Raw genomic sequence first — 21,790 nt, 5'->3', positions numbered from 1 at the left:
ACAAGTGGTGGAAAAAATAATGTCCTGATAGATAGGGAGAGGTCTTGCCTATTTCATTGGGAGCAGAGCATTGTTGCCCAAACAATAAAGTATATGAGTGTTACGTCTCAAGGAGAGCACAAAGCAATGTACGAGAAGTGGCATATGGCTCCTACCAAGCTGCATCAATGGAGGCTCAATTGATATGTCAATTGTGGCACAATGGTTATGTGATGGATAGGAATATGTTAGCAATGGACTCTTGGTTGCCCAAACAATAAAGTATATGAGTGTTACGTCTCAAGGAGAGCACAAAGCAATGTACGAAAAGTGGCATATGGCTCCTACCAAGCTGCATCAATGGAGGCTCAATTGATATGTCAATTGTGGCACAATGGTTATGTGATGGATAGGAATATGTTAGCAATGGACTCTTGGTTGCCCAAACAATAAAGTATATGAGTGTTACGTCTCAAGGAGAGCACAAAGCAATGTACGAGAAGTGGCATATGGCTCCTACCAAGCTGCATCAATGGAGGCTCAATTGATATGTCAATTGTGGCACAATGGTTATGTGATGGATAGGAATATGTTAGCAATGGACTCTTGGTTGAGCTGGTGGGAGGTGTGCATAGCACATTGGGATTCATTCATGTGATGACAACAATAGAGAGAAGTAATGATGGTCCAAATACCCTAAGAATAAACCTAGCAGAAAGCAAGCATGGAAGTTGGCTGGCAGGGGAAGGATATAGACACAAGATTTCTCTTTACAATGCATGTACTACCGATATGACAAATGCAATTTTGCAAAGCACAAAGGCAGTCTCTTACTCTCAAGGCAAGCACATAGGGAGAGGAACAAGCTTAGAGAAACTAAAAGAACAATGCTCTACAAGCCCAGCCCAAGTGGTTCGAATATTTAATTAGGCAACTAAAGGAACACCCATCTATAAGGCACCTACTCCTCTCACCGGTGACAAAGAAAGTGCACATCACAAGAGGCTGCCCGCTATGGTCATTGAGATATTGATAATGAGGCCACGCATCGACCATAGTATGACACACATGTAAGAGATCGCAACAAGTATGCTGGGAGGTCATGAAAGATCATTTTTAAGGAGCATGATACAAAAGAAGAACTCCAGAAAGAATAACGAAAGTCACAGAGGGAAATGTCATTGAGCACAATGTGAATGAAGCAATGTGGGAAATCCGAATGACATGGATTGGCATCAAGGTCACATGCAGCGGAATGCCTCCTAGGGGTAAGAGGTGTGGGCAACACATAGTTGGATCTGTCAAGGGTATGGCTACACCATCTTTTGAAGGCTATCCAGCACCCTAATAATGGTCTCATTAGATAATGGATGTGGTTCTGCCCTGACCACGTGCTCCATTGCTATATTATAGAAACCAACATAGACCCAAAGCCCAATCCACCACCCAAGATAGGGCCAGTTGCTATAGGAACTAACCTCACAGATGAGGAGGTATATTCATGTTGGGAAGGTGGATACCAGGTGGAGAGCAGGAATGTAGAAGGTGTTATGCCCACCCCATCGCGTAGCAATGGGCCTTCAAGGTTCTTTACAACTACAACTTCAAAAGAACCACCATATGGGTCCACTACTAACATAGAGACTAGTGGCTTACGCATGCGAAATGGCATAAGAGTCAAGTACCGCACGTGGATATCAGAGAAAGCAGCCAAAAAAATAAAGGCCACTTTGAAAATGAAAGCTACGATGGTAGAAGAAGTGTAGAGAGTGGAGCACAAGTATGAAGTTTTCAAGATCGAATCTCACGGGAATGATGCACACGTGGGAAAATATGATGTGCATGTGAAAGATGAACTATGTTGTACATGTCCAAATTTTGCAAATAGAGAATCCAAGAAGAAGAAGTATCTTGCATGCAATCACTCGTACTCATTTATTTGCGTGTGGTAGGCTAGCCAGAGCAAGAATATGTTCATCCACCAACCTATCCTATCGAACCTTGAGCTTTACAATGCCTTGTCTCGTAGGAGAACCTACCTTAATTTAGACAATTGAATGCATGGATAATCAGTTGACCTGTAGTATTTTGGGACCTATGTAACCTTTGTGAAAGCAACCTCATTGTAGAGGGTTCAATTGTGCAATATCTTTCTCCCCCCTCCCTCCCTCTTCCCCATCTTGCTATGGGTTGTGCATTTTTAAGCAGGTTTGGTATTGTAGAATGTTGTCGTGTATTGATGAATGATATTCATGTTATGAGCAACAAAAATGACAAGGGAATGATGATAAGAGGAGAGAAGAGAGAGGGTGAAGTTGCTCCAATACATACTCGCTCTTTCCCAAAAAATTCCAAAAGATGCCTTTATTGTTGTGGTGTAGAAATTTGAGGAAAGATGCCTTTATTATTAACATTAAAAAAGATTAAAAAATATTTTTTGTTTTGTTTATTGTAAAAGTAGAGTGCACCTCTCCCACTGCTATAAATATAGAGGTAAGCTCCAAAGCACTTTGTTAAATAGCATTGCCATCAAGACTTGATAGTAGAGTACGCCACCCGAACCCCTCCTTCGTTTTGTTTGTGATGGCCTCATAAAATATTAGCATTGAAGTTGTTTGTTGCACGTATCTAGAGGGAGGCCACCAATGTGGAGGTCAAGCAGAAGACTATGGATGGTGCACAAGCATGGAAAGGTCTCACATCCTTTCCACTTCCTGTTAATGATGATGCTATTTCTCAAGTTAAGACCAAAGTGGGGGCTTAATGATGATATGACGAGCCTATGGTTTTATTGATGAATTGTCTAAGTGTGTCTTGCTAGAGGAAGTGCAGAAGGGTACGAATACCATTTGCTTACTTTGTGCCTACACCCCGAAGGACAAGCGAGGCCCGTAGTAGTAAAGATGATGGTTTTCACATTTCTGTATTTGGAAGTTGTACGTAAATGAACTTGGTTTTATTTTCAGTTTAAAGCAATAACCTCGATGTAGAGGATGTGATTTTGTCATGTTTTTCTATTTTCACTCCCTTTGGCTCACTATCACCCTCTCCCTCTCAAATAATTATGTCATGTTACTCTCTCCAACTGTCTTCACTCCTATCTCTCTTCATGGAGGGGGGGGAGAGTATCTTTTTGGAATCTGCTCGCTCGATTCCCAAAAAGCGCTCGCTAGAAAATGCTCACAAAAAAACCCCCCGTCATTGACATCGCATCTTCGAGCTCGTCTCATCATCAACAGCTTTGTAAGCATCATCATCATTTGTCTCATCGACTTTTGCACCCTTGCTAGTAGCATGTCTACACTTTACACTATGCCATTTTTCATAGACTTTGTAGGTCTCTTTCATCATCAATGATCTACACATCTATCTCGGTTGCATTCAATGGCATTGTAGTACTTGCAGGTTGTTAGGATATTTGCATTTTGTGTAAGAGATTCGTTATTTCCAGGATGAAATGGCAGGCTATGATTTATTTCGAATGCTTTCCACTAAGGATAAGCTTAATGAGACCAAATATAGCCTTTGTGGTACTGTATAATACATCATTTAGTACTGGTTGCCAAAGTGCTTTGGAATGTTACCGAAGGGCTTTAGAATGTTGTTATTGGCATTGATGCATCATGTATTGGTTGTCAAAGGGCTTTGGAATGTTGTTATTGGCATTGCAGCACACCTTGCCTTGAGAGCGCAGGATAATTACTTAGAATGGTGAAACTAGTTCAGATATACTAGTTTAGATATAGTTGTGGCATCTACCTCCATACCTGTTACAATGGAACAAGCCAGGTGGAATGGCAAGGATGCATAGGTCATATGCATTGGCAGCACATTCCATGACAAGGAGAATTATTCTCATATTCACTTATGTAAAATAAAGAGAATGCAGGGTAGAGGGAGAGCTTTAGTTCCTTTCAAGCAAAGCACGCGCACACACACATGAGAGAGCAAGACACAAGAGAGAGATGGATGGTTGAATTTTATGTTGTTTTCTTCTCTTCTCTATAACCATTAACATAAAGAGATAAGAGTAAGAGAAAGTACTCTCCTATTATAACTTACAATGGTCGATCCATAGTGTGAACCATTAACATAAAGAGATAAGAGTAAGAGAAAGTACTCTCCTATTATAACTTACAATGGTCGATCCATAGTGTGAACCTCACTATATGAGCTGGCGCTATAACTATGCCATACTCTAATAATCCAAATAAAGTTATCACACAGCCTATCATCCACTCACAGCATATCAACCATAATCTAACCAACCATGCTAGTGGCATAAGTGTAGAGACTATCACGCCTAGGTGGGCCATCAATGTCCGCAACATTAGTTGAGCTCGATATCTCAACACTTCCCCTCGAGCTCAACTCCAACCACTGCACTCCAAGTAAGCTCTTAAACCTGTGGAGATTCTATGTACCAAATGCCTTCATGAAGATGTCAAATACATGTTCCTCTGACATATACCAAATCTATATCACTTGCTACGACCTTCTCTCTCATAAAGTGATAATGCACCTTAATATGCTTCATCCTAGCATGCTAGATTGGGGTACTAACCAACAGTATACTACTCATGTTGTCATAATAAATGATAACTGCCATATCCACCACAGACTCATCCATATCACCAAAAGTAGCTTTTGAAACTAAGCTATCTCACAAGTTGCCATAGCAGCGCCGTGTACTCTTCCTCTGTACTCTCGATAAGACAACTATCGATTGTTTCTTGATGTTCCAACTCACATCAGCACTCTGAAAAGAAAACATGAAGCCACTAGTAGATCTCATGTCTATCACACTATTAGCCCGATTAGCATACCCATGTAGTCGTATCTATGTGCTAGCCTCATAGAAAAGTCCATAATCAAGTGTGGACTTTATGTACCTGAGAATCCATCTAGCTATATCTAAGCGTAGCTTCCTAGGGCATAAATTGACTCACAAGTCCAACAATATAGCTTAAATCTAGCCTAGTAATGGGCATGTAGATCAAACTACCCACTATGTGCATGTACATAGTGGGGCCCTCTACCAAAAGCTCACCAATATCTACAAAAAGCTTTATGTTCTACTCCCAATGGGTACTGAAATAGGTTTATAGTCTATTATACATATCCAACTCATATTGCCTCTGTAAACAATAAAATGCAATGAGGTGATCTCACCACCTTTATACCGAAGAAATACCGCAACTTACCTAAATCCTTAATCTCAAACTTCTACTTCAAAATCTCCTAACATCATGTATGTCAACACTATTATTACCAGTGATAATAAAGTCATTGACAGAAATGACTAACAACATGATCCCTCTATGTGTCTTTTCACTTAAAGTGAAAAATCTACATTGGATATTTGAAATCCAATGGTAATAAGATACTCCTCAATATTGTTTGACCATGCTTTGGGTACCTGCTTCAAGCATAACCTGCATACAAAATTTGGGTGTGCATAACTTTCTTAACCTAGTGCCTACTTCAAGTCATCTACGGCTTTGTGTAACTTGCACCACGAAATATAGCATCACTCTCATAACCCGGTGGCTACATCATGTATACTTCTTGTTGCAAATCACCATGGTATCTTTACATCTATCTAATGTAAAGACCAATCCTTTGCTTTGTTGTAACCATGACAATGACAACTCTCATAGTTGCCATTCTCGCAACAACTGCATTGAATGTCTCTCCTCATAGTTAATGCCATAGCACTATGTATAACCCTTGTCAACAAATCTTACCTTATACCTGCACATTGATCCCTTGACCTTTTACACCCCCTCCACTGACATCCAATTACCATTTTTTCCTTAGGTAAAGACACCAACTTCCATGTTGCATTTACATTTAATGTTATCATCACCTCATCCAAAGTACCATTTTTTATTTCCAAGTGCCTTCTCCAAACAATTAGGCTCTATCTCATGTATTGCTTTAACCATTTGGGATGTATATCCATTATATCTCAATTTGTCGACAAGTTATGAGGAGTTAATTCATGGAATATTTTTATTCTTAGGTTTCCCATTATTTATGGATTCTCTTAAACGGGTTTAGATTGGGACACCTTTCCAAAATCCGAGTAATCGTAGCTAACTTTATACGTACGTGGGTGAATCCGTACATACGTGGGAGTATTAGTTTCATCGTATTGATATTATGAGTTTTGTATGGTTATTTGTTTTTTTAATCAATTAATTTATTAATTGATTAGCATAGTTGATGTAAGTGCATATCCTTGGATTGGATAATGGAGGTGAGCTGGTGGTGATTAGGAAGATTTTGAGATAATTGATTTTGAGTGTCGTTGCATATTATTTGATTTTGTGGCAACAACAAGCGCCATTACTTAATTTTAGGTGTCATCCATAGTTATTGATGATGTGTATATATTTATTGGGACATTTGAAATCTCCCTTATATAGATTTGATTTTACAAGAGATGTACATATTCATATGGTTTTAGGTTTACATCTATATTTGAGTAGATTAGCTTGGACATCCAATAAAATAAGCTATTTTTGAAGAAGTTGGCATATTTATAAGAGGACACTATTTTGACCCCCCCAAGTTATTTCAAGAAATATATTTAAATACACTAAGAGGAAGCATGGGCTCACTCTTGTGTGGGGACGAATTGGACCCAATCTTGTGTCATGTGCAATTCTTATTCTATTTTATGCTTTGTATTTATTAATACTTTGTAATTAATTTATTGGGTTCATGTCAAGATTGATTGCAAAGTTTGAAAGCAGTGAAGAACCAAAAGACAACGAAGCTTTGAATTCAAAAGAAGGCAATTTTTCACTTCCAAATTGCAAGAAAGGCTAAGCTTCAAAGGAAAGCTTGTTTCTGTCCATTAGAGAATCAAAATACACGTTTCTTTTACTCATAAGTTAAAGAAAGGTGGAAAACCACTCTTCTCAAAACCATCTTTCTCACCCATATTCCTCTTCTTAATTGGAAAGCATGGATCTAATTATCCCAACCCGGAGGCTCTAAAACCTCCATTATCTTGGCTTCTAGTTCAACTTCATCTCCTTCCTCGTCTTAAGGGTGCATGATGTTTCTTACCCCCTCAATTACTTCACTAATTTCTTTCTGCATTGCTGGTCGGCACTTCCTTCTTTCCTTTTTCATGCTTTTAAACATTTCGCGTGCTGATTTTAATTAAACCACCAAAAGATAAATTATTTATTATTTATTTTTAAAACTAACACACTTGATAGTTTATTTTTGTCAGAATATTTAGTACACATTGCAATGACTCACCCATCTCCTCATAATCCTCCTCAACCATCCGTCGAACTCTTACAACGTATGGCGCAATGTCTCCAATTCGCTTATATATCCAAATGTAATTCATACTTATTTGAGGCATTGCTACACATCTTCAATGAGACAAACTCAAAGATGAATGGTCAAAGAGCTGGATGCAAGACCATGAAGCGTGTTTTGTCACTCATGATCCCCATTGGCAACACTCGCACCTTTTCTCCTAATATTTAATTTTTATCAAGTCATGGAACAACACGGAATCATTCAAGGAGGGTACATAATCAAAGATGATCCCACACTCACTCATGAAGACTTTCTAATTCATTTAAATTATCTTCATTCTTACCTTACACCCGAAAAGATATTTGTTATACTTCATACTCATGTTCTTAGAGGATTATAGACTAACAACTTTCACATTTTATTTTGTAACACATAAACCGTCCATTAATGAGATGAAGATTTAATTTCCTATTTAGATTTAATTATAACATAGAGCTTCTTTACCATGCTAATTCATAGTAAATAGATTTTATTTCTTTTTTAAATATGTTTTTGTGCCTATCCAATCTATGAACTAGAAATTATTCTAGACCATGAGCGAACAACAACAAGAGAAGATAATATATGTCACAGATATTTAGTCAAGTATAAAGGCCACCCCATCAAAGATTCTCAATGGCTACCTCATCATGCCCACATCATGCCCTCGCTACCTATCCATCCTTAATTCTATCTTATATTCATACAAGTCCATGATGATTATTTATGATTTTGTGACAATTGAGGACAAATGTAGAGCATGTTATGATGAGGAGTTGATTCATGGAATATTTATATTCTCACGTTTCCCATTATTTATGAATGATCTTAGACAAGTTTAGATTGGGACACCTTCTAAATTCGAGTGATCGTATCTTACTTTATATGTATGAAAGTGAATTCATACATGCATGGGAGTATGGTTATATCGTCTTGATGTTATGAGTTTCGTATGGTTATTTGTATTTTTAATCAAATAATTTACTAATTAATTGGTATAGTTGATGTAAGTATAGATTCTTGGATTGGATAATGGAGGCGAGCTAGTGGTGTCAGGAAGATTTTAAGATAATTAGCGAATATTATTTGATTTTGTGACAACAGCGCTATTATTTCATTTTAGGCATCATCCATATTTATTGATGATGTATATGCATTTATTGGGACATGTGAAATTATGAGGGATTCTATTGTGATGCTCATGGATGTCGATTCAGTTTATTGGGCATTCACTTTTGGTCAGTATGACTATTGCAAACCTTGTACAACGAAGTATGCATGTATCTTCTCATACCTTGGGAGCCTGCTTAAGACCATACAAAGCTTTTTTCAATCTGTATACTTTTGATTCGTGACCCTTCTGAACAAAACCATTAGGCTAAGATACATAGACCTCCTCATGTGAATCTCCATTCAAAAAAGGAGTTTTGATGTCCAATTGACATATATTCCAACCTTTATATGTTGCTATGCAATGATACTCTGCGTGGTAGTCATACGACATGTGGGTGCAAAGGTTTCACCATAGTTAATGTCTTTTTCTTATGCATAACCCTTTGCAACAAGCCTTGGTTCATATTGCTCAATGTTACCACCATCAACTTTATGTTTAAGCTTGTAAACCCATTTCGTGTGCCAATGGCCTTCTTGTCAATAAGGCAAATTAGATAACTCCCAAGTATCATTTTTTCATAAAGCATCATATTTAGATTGCATAGCACTCATCCATTGTTTTGATTACTTTGCTTCATCAAAAGGGACAGATTCCTCTTCATTACACATAAATTGATAATAAGAGAATGACTTGCATCAATATGAGATACGTGATGAGAACCTACACGTGTTCTACTAGGCAAAGGAGTGGCTAATTTATTGTTATGTAGTGTTTGCACTAGCCACTTTGGTATACTTTTTGAATTTAAGAAAAAAAATGAAGGCTGAAAACTCTTCTTTTTGCTGATTTGTGGAAGCACAAGATCTTTGATACCATGTGAGAATATGTGAATATAAAGCGAAAGCAAATAGAGATCACACAAGAGATCACACAAGAGAGAGTAGACAACCGAGAGAGATCCAACATTTGAGCTAGAATCTGAAATATATTGAATTATAAATAAACAATGTCCATGCTTACATACATATCTGTAGAGCCAGTCGGGCTTGTAGGGATGGAGGACAAATGTCCACCACTGATAAAAATGCCTAAAATAGCTAAGAAAATATGGGGAAAATCCCTAATTACATTAGATAAATATCTGGATAAATAGTGGCATAAAATGGAGTAAAATGGGCTGGGGATGACATGTCCAACAGTTGACTTTGAATTAAAGAAGATGGATACCTTCTTGGAATGTCAAAGAAGTGGTAGACTTATGGATGTGTGTCCAACTTTCTAAGTATGTAACTCCTTTGATTGAGGCACTACAACTAAGGTTGTTTATCACTGGCTTGGGTGATTTGCTCTTTGAACAACTTTCTAAGTATGTAACCCCTTTGACCATCGATGCACTATGACTGAGGTGGTTTATCATTGGCTAGGGTCATTCTATCTTCAACCAACCTCCATCTATGATGCTACGCTCTAATCTAAAGCTAAACAAGAAGCCCTGCAAAGCTTTACCCTATGAATAGAAAGTTTCCTCTGATTCTAGCTAAGGTTTTAAGGCCCTTTAGCTTGAGATACCGAGGAGTACCCCTCCCTTCTTTTTGAATCTTTATCATAAACTTATTTGAAGGCCTAAGGAGAATAATCGATGCTTTAAGTGTTTTGATAAGAACCACTGGCTCATGAATGTGGGAGACACTTGACTGCCCCCCCTCTACAACAAATCGGCATTTGGCCTCTTTAGTTAACTCTCAACCCAACCCTGAGAACAATCAATCTAGCGAGTGTAGCTCATGCTGTCACTCTTGAAAGATCAAAAAGAAGAAAAGGCCCATGTTCATGCAGTTGTGGAGTCTTGGGGGCTAAATTGACAATATTCACTCATCTATATCACGGCAACCCTTAAAGGTATAAGTTTTTACCTTTTGATTGATTCATGCAATTCACATTCATTTATGTCTCCTCAATGTCTGAAGATTCTTGGTATTAAGGCTAAGGAAATGAAGAAATCGTTAAAGGTAGAAATGGCTAGTGGATTTCTCTAAGTTAGAGAACAGATGAGATATTGATGGCCACACCCTACCTCTCAAGCTTTCAAGGTTATTCCTTTGAGAATCTTTCATGGTATTTTGAGTATAGATTAGATTAGAAGGAATGATACTGATAGGCATTGTAAATTGAGACATGTGTCTTACCCTGATGCATCATTCAATAGAGTATAAGGAAATGGGGTTCATGTGGTAAGGATAGATTGTAGTTAAAGTTGCCCATTTAGTCAAAGGTCTTTGAAAAGGATTGGCTTTGTATACTGAAATTTAATAAAGCTAAAGATAAGTATCTAGAATGGGAACCACAATGGCTTAATGAATATGCATACTTATTCCTTGAGGAGCTTACAGAATTACCGCCTTGTAGGGAAGTTGATCATGAGATAGAGCTAGAGCTTGGCTCTCATTCTGTATCCCATAAGAGCTTATAATATGCCAGTCCTAGAGCTTATAATTTAATCATGAGATAGAGCTAGAGTATGGCTCTCTTAGCCTTTGGCCACATAAGAGCTTATATGATGCTAGTCCTAGAGCTTATAAGTTGATCATGAGATAGATGGGCATAAGAGCTGATAAGATGTGAGTCCTAAAGGAAATTGATTTACCAGGAGCAACTCTCAATTAATTAGTTAAGGGTTTATTCAACCTAGTGTGTCATCTTGGGGAGCACCTATTCTCTGGAACCTTAAGACTTTGTGTGGATTACCGAGGTCTTAACCAATACACCATCAAGAACAAATACCCTATTCCTCACATCCAGAAACTTTTTGATAGGTTGCATGGTGCCAAGTTCTTCACTAAAATAGACTTAAAATCTAGGTACTATCAAATCAGGATCAGGATAGAGTAATATAATTACTAGGTACTAAAATAGACTTAAAATCTAGGTACTAAAATAGACTTAAAATCTAGGTACTATCAAATCAGGATCAGGATAGAGCAATATAATTACTTTCAATTGCTGTTATGATCATTATGAGTTCAAGGTGATGCCTTTTGGGTTAATTAATTCTCCTACTACTTTGGACATATTGATGCCTAACAAATTTTGAGAGCATGTTCTTTGATGATATCTTGGTGTATTCAAAGGATGATAAAGAGCATGAAATGTATGTGAGGAAGGTTTTGAGCGCTCTGAGGTACCATAAGTTGTGTGCAAGAAAGAGCAAGTGTACCTTCCTTTTTAGAAAAATTGAATGTCTTGGTTATGTAGTTTCAAAGGGTCAACTTCGGATCCTACTAAGGTCCAGGATGTGGTTAACTGGCCTACTCCTAAGTCAATTAGGGATAATTTAAGATTCTTGGATTAACCAATTGGGTTTAATAAGATGGCATTAAATCTTTGTAAAAGACTATGCTAAATAGCTACACCAGTTACTTTTTAGCTCAAGAAGGAGCTACCATTCTAGAATGTCCAAGTAGTTTTGAGAAGCTTAAAGAGGCCCTTCTTATCAACTTGTACAAAAGCTTCCCGACTTCAATGAACCATTTAAGGTGCCAATGTTAGTGGTATTTCCATTAGTGTTGTCTTGATGTAGTAAGGTCATGAGTCCTGAAAGATTCGACCACACAAAATAAATTATCCTACCCATGGTTTAGAGCTCTTGGCTATGGTTTATATACTTAAAATATGGAGGCATTACTTGTTAGGATGTAAATTAACCATTGATCAATAAAATCTTGAAGTGGATCTTCTCTTAGTATGTTCTTAATATGAGGCAAAGGAGATGGATTGAGCTACTGAGAGAGCTTGATTTTGAGATTAAATTCCATCCTAGACAGGAAAATGTATTAGAGTCTCATTAAAGTTTTAGTACGGCCATTTCTATGCCCTCTAAGCAAATTAAGGGTCTTATTAATCAAGATCCTTATTTTCAAGCGATTGCGAAGACTCTCAAATCATATCACAAGGATCCAAATCTTGAAGGTTTTACATTAAAGGATGGATGTCTATTTTATCATAAAAAAGATATACATTCCCCTTAATGAGGAGATTTGAAAGAAGATCCTCTCAGAAGCTCATGATGTCCCTTTAGCAAGTCACCCAGGCTATGTGAAGACTTATGCTTTAGTTAAAAGGAGTTTCTTTTGGCTAGGTTTAAAGAGGGATGTATTGAATTATGTAAAGAAATGCCTTTCTTATCAAAAAAATTAAAGTAGAAAGTGTTAAGCTTCTAAGGAAGCTTCACCCTTAGAAATTTCACAGATGAAGTGGGAGTGTGTTAATATGGATTTATCACTAAGCTTCAAACTATACAGGGTGGATATGATTCCATTGTGGTTGTGGTAGAGAGATTAACTAAGGTAGCTCATTTGCTACCAATCAAGAATACTTTGCTACTAGCGTGGCTGATATTGCCCATATTTTTGTAGAAGAAATAGTAAAGCTTCATGCATGTTTACATTGGATGTAAGCATGCTTGAGGTTAAGGTTACAATTTTTACACATGGTATATGTGTGATTGTAAATATGAATATTTTGCACACACGCATTGGACATGCCAATATTCAAAGGTTGAAGAATATGCATGAGCAAATTATTATTACAAGTTTGGCAAAGTTCAAAGTGGATGGAATACACAGAGTATGTGAAGTGTGCCAATTGGGCAAGCAAGATAAATATACATTTTTGCACAATAAAAGTATGTAAGTCAAAGACCTTTGGATGTGGAGCATTTTGATGTTTGAGGACCAACAAAGATGGCATAGATCAGAGGATACCATTATTATGTATCTTTCATTGATGACCACACTAGGAAAGTGTGGGTGTATCTATATATGTTATAGCCCAGATTTGAGTGATCAAGGATATTGTGTTTGATGAGATGAGTAGCAGTGAAGAATTCTAATAAGGCTGAGGTAAAGAATACAATGGGTGCCTTAAATGCTCAATCATAGGCCTTACTCGATCACGAGAGAGTCCTCTTTTAACACGTCCATTGAGATCTTTGCTAGGTAGGTTAAGCCAAAATATTATACATTCTAATGAGTAATGTGGTGGTACTATAGGTGCTAAAATTTAGCAAGTTCACATGTATCACGTTAGGGAAAAGAAAAGGTGAATCAACCTTTTATAACATTACCTTATGTTTTAGCTGGTCACTCCTTTGTGTTGGTGGAGATAGTTGCTCAGAATAGAGACTTGATGAGGAGTTTGGGATCTCGATTGTTGTTACACTTGGTTTATAAAGAGCCAAAGCAATGTTGAGAACACCCAATAGTCATTAGGTGTATGCAAGTTTATTAGAGTCAAATATGTAGTGGGGATATGATGGGTATATAGCCCACATATTTTGAGGAGTCACTTGTTGGACAAAAGCATTGCGAAGATTCTATGGATAAAGAGATGGCTGGGTTGTTTGACCATTAAGCATACTATACAAGAGGTAGAATATTAAGGAGGCACTTGGACAAGCATTGGGAAGATTCCATGGGGTGAAGAGATGGATGTGTTAGATCCTAATGATGAGACATGGGATTTGGCAGCTTTGCATAAGAAAAGGAAGGTAATTATATGCAAGCGGCTATGTTAACCCTTGCCGAAGACCTCTATAGCATCGATGCTACCATATCATTTTCACCACCTTTGGGCCACAGGGACTAGAATAGCCAGAATCACTTGAAAACCATGTATTGTATATTTTATGTGTGTGCTCACCACTTGCCTATTAAAGGCGCACCATGGGATTTGAGGTAGACAGTACTATTTTTAGATTAGGAGATTACACAAGCTAGAGTGGCTGAATGAGCCCTAGAACCTAATTTTTAACTTTGGTCACCTGTGTGTAAACCCTAGCAGCCACATATAAGAGACAAAATGTAACTCTAACAACTCATTCTTTTATGCTTATTCAATAGAGTGCTCTTCTTCTCTATCTACTATCTTATGCTATTTCTTGCTTGCTTGTTTGAGCTTTTATGTGTGCTTGCTTGCTTGTTTGAGCTCTTATGTTGCTTGCTTGCTTGCATGTGAGAGAGTGAGTGTAAGAGATTAAGTTGTGAGGAGGGTCGAGCTTTCATTGGAGTGCAGCAGCAGTGATGGCAAAGCAATGGTGTGGAGCTTTCGGGTGTGGCTACATAACAACATTGTCTCCTACGCGAGAATCCCAGGCAAAAAACTTTCACGAGGTGAGTGATATGCCCCGACTATGCTTTTGGGTGTGGCTATGCGCGGCAACATCGTCTCCTACAAGAATCCTAGGCAATAAGCTTTCATGAGGTGAGTGACGCACCCTGGCTGTGCATTTGTGTGCTAGGCCATGGTAATTTGGTTTCTCAGTTGAGCTGTTTGTGCTCTCGAGTGTGGTTGGAAAAATCCCCATGACATTGAATTATTCCTTGCACCATAGAAAGAATGGCACCGCTACCAGGGAATATCCCTACCACATAGCATTAATGCATTTTGAGAGCTAGTGAATGGTTAAATTGATCAAATTTCTAGTTTTTGAAAGAAAAGAGTAGATAGGAAATCTGAAAACAACTTTGATTGTGCTGCATATTCTTGTTTTCATTGCATTCTTTTGTTATGTTAGGAATTTTGTGTTCAATTTTTCATGTTGTCTTGAAATTGTGTGTTCTTGGATTCCTGTAATTTAAGTTTTTTCTTCAATTTCTACGTTTTGCAATTTTGCACAAAAAACATTAAATTGGGCTTTAAATTTAAGGAATTAGGTGAAATAAAACTTAAATTGGCTTTAGGACATAGGGTTTACCCCAATTTGGACTCCTTACACACAAAGAAATTGGGTTAGAAACAACTATTTGGAGTAAGATTTGCAAACTAGAATTATTTTTGCGTTTTGCAAGTTTGTTGTGTATTTTGCAGTAATGCAAATTAACCTGCTTTATCTACCTATAATTTGGGCCATAAATTGTAAGTCTTTAATGCATGCAGGCTTTAGGCCCCAAGTCAAAAAGGGAATCTTGAAAAACCATTTGGGTTTTTGTAGACTAAAGAGGAAGAGACCTTATGCAAAGCCCAACAACGATTAGCGGCCCAAGCTACACCAATTGGGAAAGCCACCCAAGCCTCACCAATTTCCCAGAGGTGATTGAATTCTAGAGAGCACCAAGCACAATAATTCATATCCAAGGTGGATTTAGGTGCTAGATTCTCATACTCATTATTACTGCAGACTGAGAGTTGGGAATTCGATGCCACCCAGGAAACCTTAACAGACCTGGCTACGAGTCTCATTTATTCTGTTAGCTGGGAGGAAATCAATCAAGCCATATCTACTTCCATAGCAGACAAGGAAGAGTGACTTTGAATGGTTGTGGAATGTATTCATGCTATTATAGATCGGAGAGGCTTAGACAAGGAATCACCATGACATAGGTTGGGACAAGCAATGTGTGAGGCCCTACCTTAAGTGAAATGGAGACATCATCAATAATCCCTACTGATCCCACATGTGTGGTGATTCCTGGCTACACGATGGACCAAGCCTTTTGACTACTACTATTGTTCCTCAAGGTTACATAAGACTCCAAGAGTCTACTACCATGAGCTCACACTCCGAGATCGTAGTAGAGAGGTACCCACTTAAGATGCTATTAGCGCAATTCTAAACTCTGTGGTATTGGGTACTACACCACTCATAGCAGCACCACCTATGACCAACCACACAACATTGCCCATTAGTTTCATGGCCTCAATCACAACTATGGTGGCAACCATAGTTGCAGCAGTCCCTATAACAATGGCCTCAATCACAACTATGGTGGCAACCATAGTTGCAGCAGTCCCTATAACAATGGCTCTAAACCTAGTCAACACATCTATATCATCTGCTAGGGCCACAGAAAGAGGAACCTTCACCCAAGATCCTCGATTCTTTGTGTCTTCCTCTAGTTTGCCAATACAACCTAAAGCAACAAGGGCGACATCCTCAAAAATGACTAGACCAGTGGCACCCTTGGCTCATATATCATCGGTACCTATGGGAATACCTGTAGTATGACCCCAGGTGTATTTTTTTGGCGAGTATTTTCAAGTGAGTGTTTTTTGGTTTTGAGGTAAGTAGTTTTCAAGGGAGCGCTTTTTTGGTTTTGAGGCGAGTAGTTTCTCTCTCTACTCTTATTTTCTCTATCTAATCTTTCTCTCTCTACTGTCTCACTCTTTCTCTCTTTGATTTCATAGCAGGTTTTTTTTTAAAGACAGCGTGCAACGTTGAAACTTCCAATATTGTCTAAGACATTCCAAGACTTCTACACACCTACGAGATGTTGAGCTTTAGACACCATGGGCCACTATCATTGCAACTTTTTTACAAAGACACCATATTTTAATCTAAAACTTCCATTATATTCCAAAGAAAAATTACAATATTATAGTATATTATGACAAACACCTATGACATGTTGAACACATGCAATAATACATGAAAGTATGCGTGTACACAATGTTGTTTACTTCCACATGCCACTATCATTGCTACTTCTTCACAAAGACACCATAGAGAGATGAAACTTCCATTATATTTCAAAGAAAAATCACAATATTGTAGCATATTATGAAAAACAACTCTACGAGGTGTGAACACAAGCAACAATACATGAAAGCATGTGGGACCTCAACTTTCATCTTGGCCTTCTCCGTCTACCACCACCCTAAATTTGCAATGAAGGTGACAACTTCTCCTCAAAGAGGAGCCTCTTTTGCCTCTTCAATAATGCAAAATCTCTCCATATCCCAATGGTGGCTTTGCTACTTTCACGACTCTAGCATGTTCTTATCTACAAGTCTCTGTTGTGTGAGCTTCTTGTAGAGCTCTTGCACCTCAGACGTTGTTATCCATGCTTCCATAAGGGCATTCGATCTTGGTTCTTTTTCTTTGAGGTGTATAAAGATTGAAGAGATTTACTTAAGATGCTTGCAAACATCATAGTATTAGAGGAATTGGTGGATGAACTCATGATAAAAGAGTTTATGCCCAGTCTATTATTACAAAATGAAGATATAAGGGGTGTGTGGGTGGGATGTATCCCTAGAATAAAAATAGTGGAACATGGTAATCTCTACTCTATTTATGAGGTCTCAAAAATAAAAATAACTATTTTAAGCATATAAATAACTATTTTAACGTCTCACTCAAACTTTCTCTCTTTTACTCACACTCTCTCTTGTGGCCTCTCCATCTCTATCCATCTTTGTCCATCTCTCTCTATTGTCAATTTAATTACCTAAACGGTTATAGAGCAAAAGCAAAAAACAATGTTATAGAGATAATATGACTGTACAAAATTGCATCACCCATAATGTGTAAATCAATATATTTTTATCATTTACAAGTGATGAAATACATCAATAAGGGCACCACGACTCTTGATGGAAGAAGGAAGGTGGCTACATGTAGGGAGCTCTACCAAATGATGCAAGTGCAGGTGGGAATAGCGGCCTCACAAGTTCAGGATGTGGTGCCCATGATGAGGGCATCGTAAAAGAAGACACAGGGGACATTTGTGGCATAACATGTCAAAATGGGGGATCCCTTGGAACACTGGGTGGCCATGATGAGGCACTTGACCTTATTGGGCTTATGGGTACTAGGGCAGGTGGAGGAGGGTGGATACTAGGGCAGGTGGAGGAGGGTGGTGAGGAACGTGTGGAGACGATGTCCCCATGTCCCTCTACTCTCTCGTCAAGCGTACTCATCACCACTGACGCCACCCTTGAAATACTATTGATCCAAATCTTTAGGAACGTGCAAAAGTGATCATATATACACGAACTAAAGCACATCTCATTGCTCTCCATGTTGATGCAATGCCAATGTAGTATCCTACATATGCTAGCAAGGGTCCCAGTACCGAAAAAGAAATCTAGGACTGCATCCCCTTGATTGTTGAACGTTCGGAGTAACCACCTACTATAGTGAAATCTTTCATTAGCATATATAAATGGACAACAGTATAAAAGGCAATGAATATATAATGATTACACCACTTAAAATGAATTGTAATGAAGTGAGTGCTCTAATTACTTTGTAAAAGGCTCACTACGCTTAACATTATCTTAGATGGGATTCCCGTTTGCATCCAACTTGTATGGTTGTGTTCCATCTTGCGGTTTAGGCTCTCTAGGAAGATATCATCATCCACCTCAAAACCTAGACAACTTGCAGCTACCTCACCTCCCCGCCTCTCATACTTTGGTCGACTAGACACACTCTGATTGGGGTGTGTAAATATGGGGATGACCAAAATAGTCACCTACATGCACATACTTGTAAGTACGTTAGGGAAATCATGGTTGTTCACTTTAATAAAACCACTCCTTCACTCACCTCTTCTTGTCCATCTTCTAACATGATATACAAGTATGGTGGGAAGCACAAGAACAAAGTCCTGTGCAATGTAAAGTTCCAAGTCTCTGCCTCTTGCACAGTAATCCCCAAGTGCTCCACACGTAGAGTATAAACCATAGTGCTGTCGGCATGTAGGAACACTGTAGAGCGAGTACAAAGGCTGACTCGACAAGTACCTCCCTAAATACATTCCATCGGGGGCACCATAACCTTGATCTTGGAGAGCACGAGATTTGTCAGAAAACCAGCCCACACCAAGTGTATCAAATGCGTCCATGCTTCCCAACCTCATTAAACGATCCCATGAATCATTGCAGTATTGCACAGTTCCTGGAAAAACAAAACATATAAGTGGACTGCAAACTATATAACCATGACGAATGGATAGACTCACTAGCATGGGTTAGAGATTATACCTGTGTTTTTGCTTTCCTAAAAGTGTGAGACAGAGGTGATCAATGTTTGACTTGACACCTAAGTGGAGAGACTCCACCACTTGTGGAATGGAAGTCTTCATTCAGACAAGACCAATCACATGTTATTACTATTGTTTAAATAATAAACTTATGTGTTAAAACCCAAACATGTTAAGTTCACTTACCGGATTCCAAAAGGTCTACGTCATCTTCTTTTGAACTCTTTGATCCCTGCTCTTCGCTCTCACGATGCGGTCTCACCTTCTCATCACCCCGTGCTACATAGGACTCATGCTCATCATCCTCATAGTCGCTATCCTTAGCATAGTCATCACTGTCATCCCCTTCCCACTCTGGCCATGACCTCTTTTTGGGCATTGTTGTCACGGTCGAATGATGGAAGTGTGTGTTCATTTAGCATCTTGCCCTTCTTCTCCTTGGGGGTCGATTGTTGCACAAAGTGAGAGGCTTCTTGCCCTTCTTCGCTCCTACATTCAATTAACATAGTAACTTTAAACTCCCTAAAAACCAAACTTCAGAGTTCATATAAACGTGATACCCTACACAATGAAATGTATTCTCAAACTGCTCAATCTCGCTTAGAGGAAACTCCCCCTCGGGCTGGTCTATCCACCATGGACATAATATCCAAGTGTCCTATCCTTGTAGCTCATTGATACACTCCTTAGGGTACAATCCCATCTCCCCTATCTCAAACTGCAACCATGCGTCTAAAGAGTGCTCGAGATCTAGCCAATCTAGGCTTTCTCGGATGCCTATCCACTTAACCTCCATGCTAGAGGTTGTAGCTATCCCGGGTATTCCTCTTATATATATCCGATTACACACCCAACTTCTCCACCACCTAATACAAAAACATTTTAATTCTCTAAAAAAAATAAAATAAAAATAGCATGAGACACACATTATTGTGGCATGCTGCTACATATATGTACAAGAGGCGCCGTGCTTACGTCAAATGTGGTTCTGGTTTTTAGGATCGAGCGTGGCACACATCATGTGCCCTTTCCACCTTACAAACACACCTTTTCAAAATGAGTCTTTTTGAAAGCTTTGAGGGCATTCGTGATACCTACCCTAGAGTCCAATGTGGAAGTCTTGTGCATGCCAAATAATGGGCGGGTGAGCTCGCCTCCAACTTCGTATATAGTTGTAGCGTGTACTCAGTCAATTAGAACCAGTACACATATCGATATATCCACATGAAGAACACTCTGTCGGAGGAGGAATCTGGGTGTCTCTCATTGCAAACTCACCACCCGTCAATATGTTAACAAACCTACATTTCCTACATTATGAACCAGTTTTATGTGTCTAGCTACATATCAAAAAAAAATAATGCATAGAGAGAAAATGTGTGATCTTACTCTGCAATTGGAATATGTGCCCAAACGATCTCAACTAGCTTGGGATTAGTGAATCTACTAGCCTTTTCACCCCACCCTGGTAGGAGATCACTTTCTTGAAAAACTCTTTACCAGAGTCGGGGTTGGCAATTTGTGCCAGCTCATGTCTCCTCTTTGTAAATAGCACCTCTATCTTCTCCTGGGCATATTTATAATTCTTGTCAAATATTTTTGCATTCTAAATGTATTCTCTACTTCCTCACTTAGGCAAGCCACTGACCTTAGCTTGGTATGTGGCATCGAACTCGGACTGCAATGCCTTTATGTTTTAGAAACATCTTTCAAAATTAAAACATGGCTTTATTATAGTTTGAGTACGAGGCGTGCACATACCTTGAACACCAATTGAGAGGTGAGTCCATGGGAACATTTAGCCACTTTGATCTCTTAGGCCCCCCATCCCTAAGATCTTTCTCAGCCATACACGATCCGTGCCACTGAACTTTAACAACAACAATTGTGGATCGGCAATGCCCACATGTTGCATCATAAATATATCATGTGCTATTGTATTCGGCACATGAATGGTAGTGACCCTAGCAATTTGACATGCATAATAAATAAGGTATATGATAACATATATGATGTTTGTTCATTTCAGTCATTAAAAAAAAGATACAATCCACTTACTTGTTTATCATGCGTAGCACCAATAGGAACTCAACCTCCTTCTCTTGCAGAAAATCAAACACCCTAAAAATCACCTTTCAAACCTTTTCTCTTTCAACTCGAGTGGTTTTTCCCATTCCTGCCATGCTTTGAGTCAATGGTTTCCATCCTAGATAATAAACATCTTCTCAACCATGTGTTGTCATCCTTATGTCTGCTCTAGTATCATGTCAAACTCTACTGACAATGATAGGTCATGATCGATTGCACTTCGACAGTTGAATGGAAGGGGCTTTTGGCCAAGGAAACCTCAGAGATAATGAACACCATCATTGTTGACTAGTATGTACTCTGTTCCATGCTTTTAATTAACCCTTTGATGCAATCCTCATTTGTAAAAATTTACGAGTTTGCAAGAAGGCAACAAAGAGGCACTCTAGGAAGGCAGTGATGAATATCAACCAAGTGGTCCTCTACCCAATTTGTAGAGATGTGTCAATCAACACTTGGCCAAAACTCTCCTTTATGGACTCCTCTTCTTTGAAAATCGTGGCACTACTACTGGCAACAT

This window comes from Cibotium barometz, chromosome 34 (assembly GCF_041138505.1).
Source record: "Cibotium barometz isolate CiBa-2024 chromosome 34, ASM4113850v1, whole genome shotgun sequence".
In the NCBI taxonomy this organism is placed as follows: domain Eukaryota; kingdom Viridiplantae; phylum Streptophyta; class Polypodiopsida; order Cyatheales; family Cibotiaceae; genus Cibotium; species Cibotium barometz.
The sequence above is the reverse complement of the archived record's forward strand: the minus strand, read 5'-3'. Positions refer to the sequence as shown.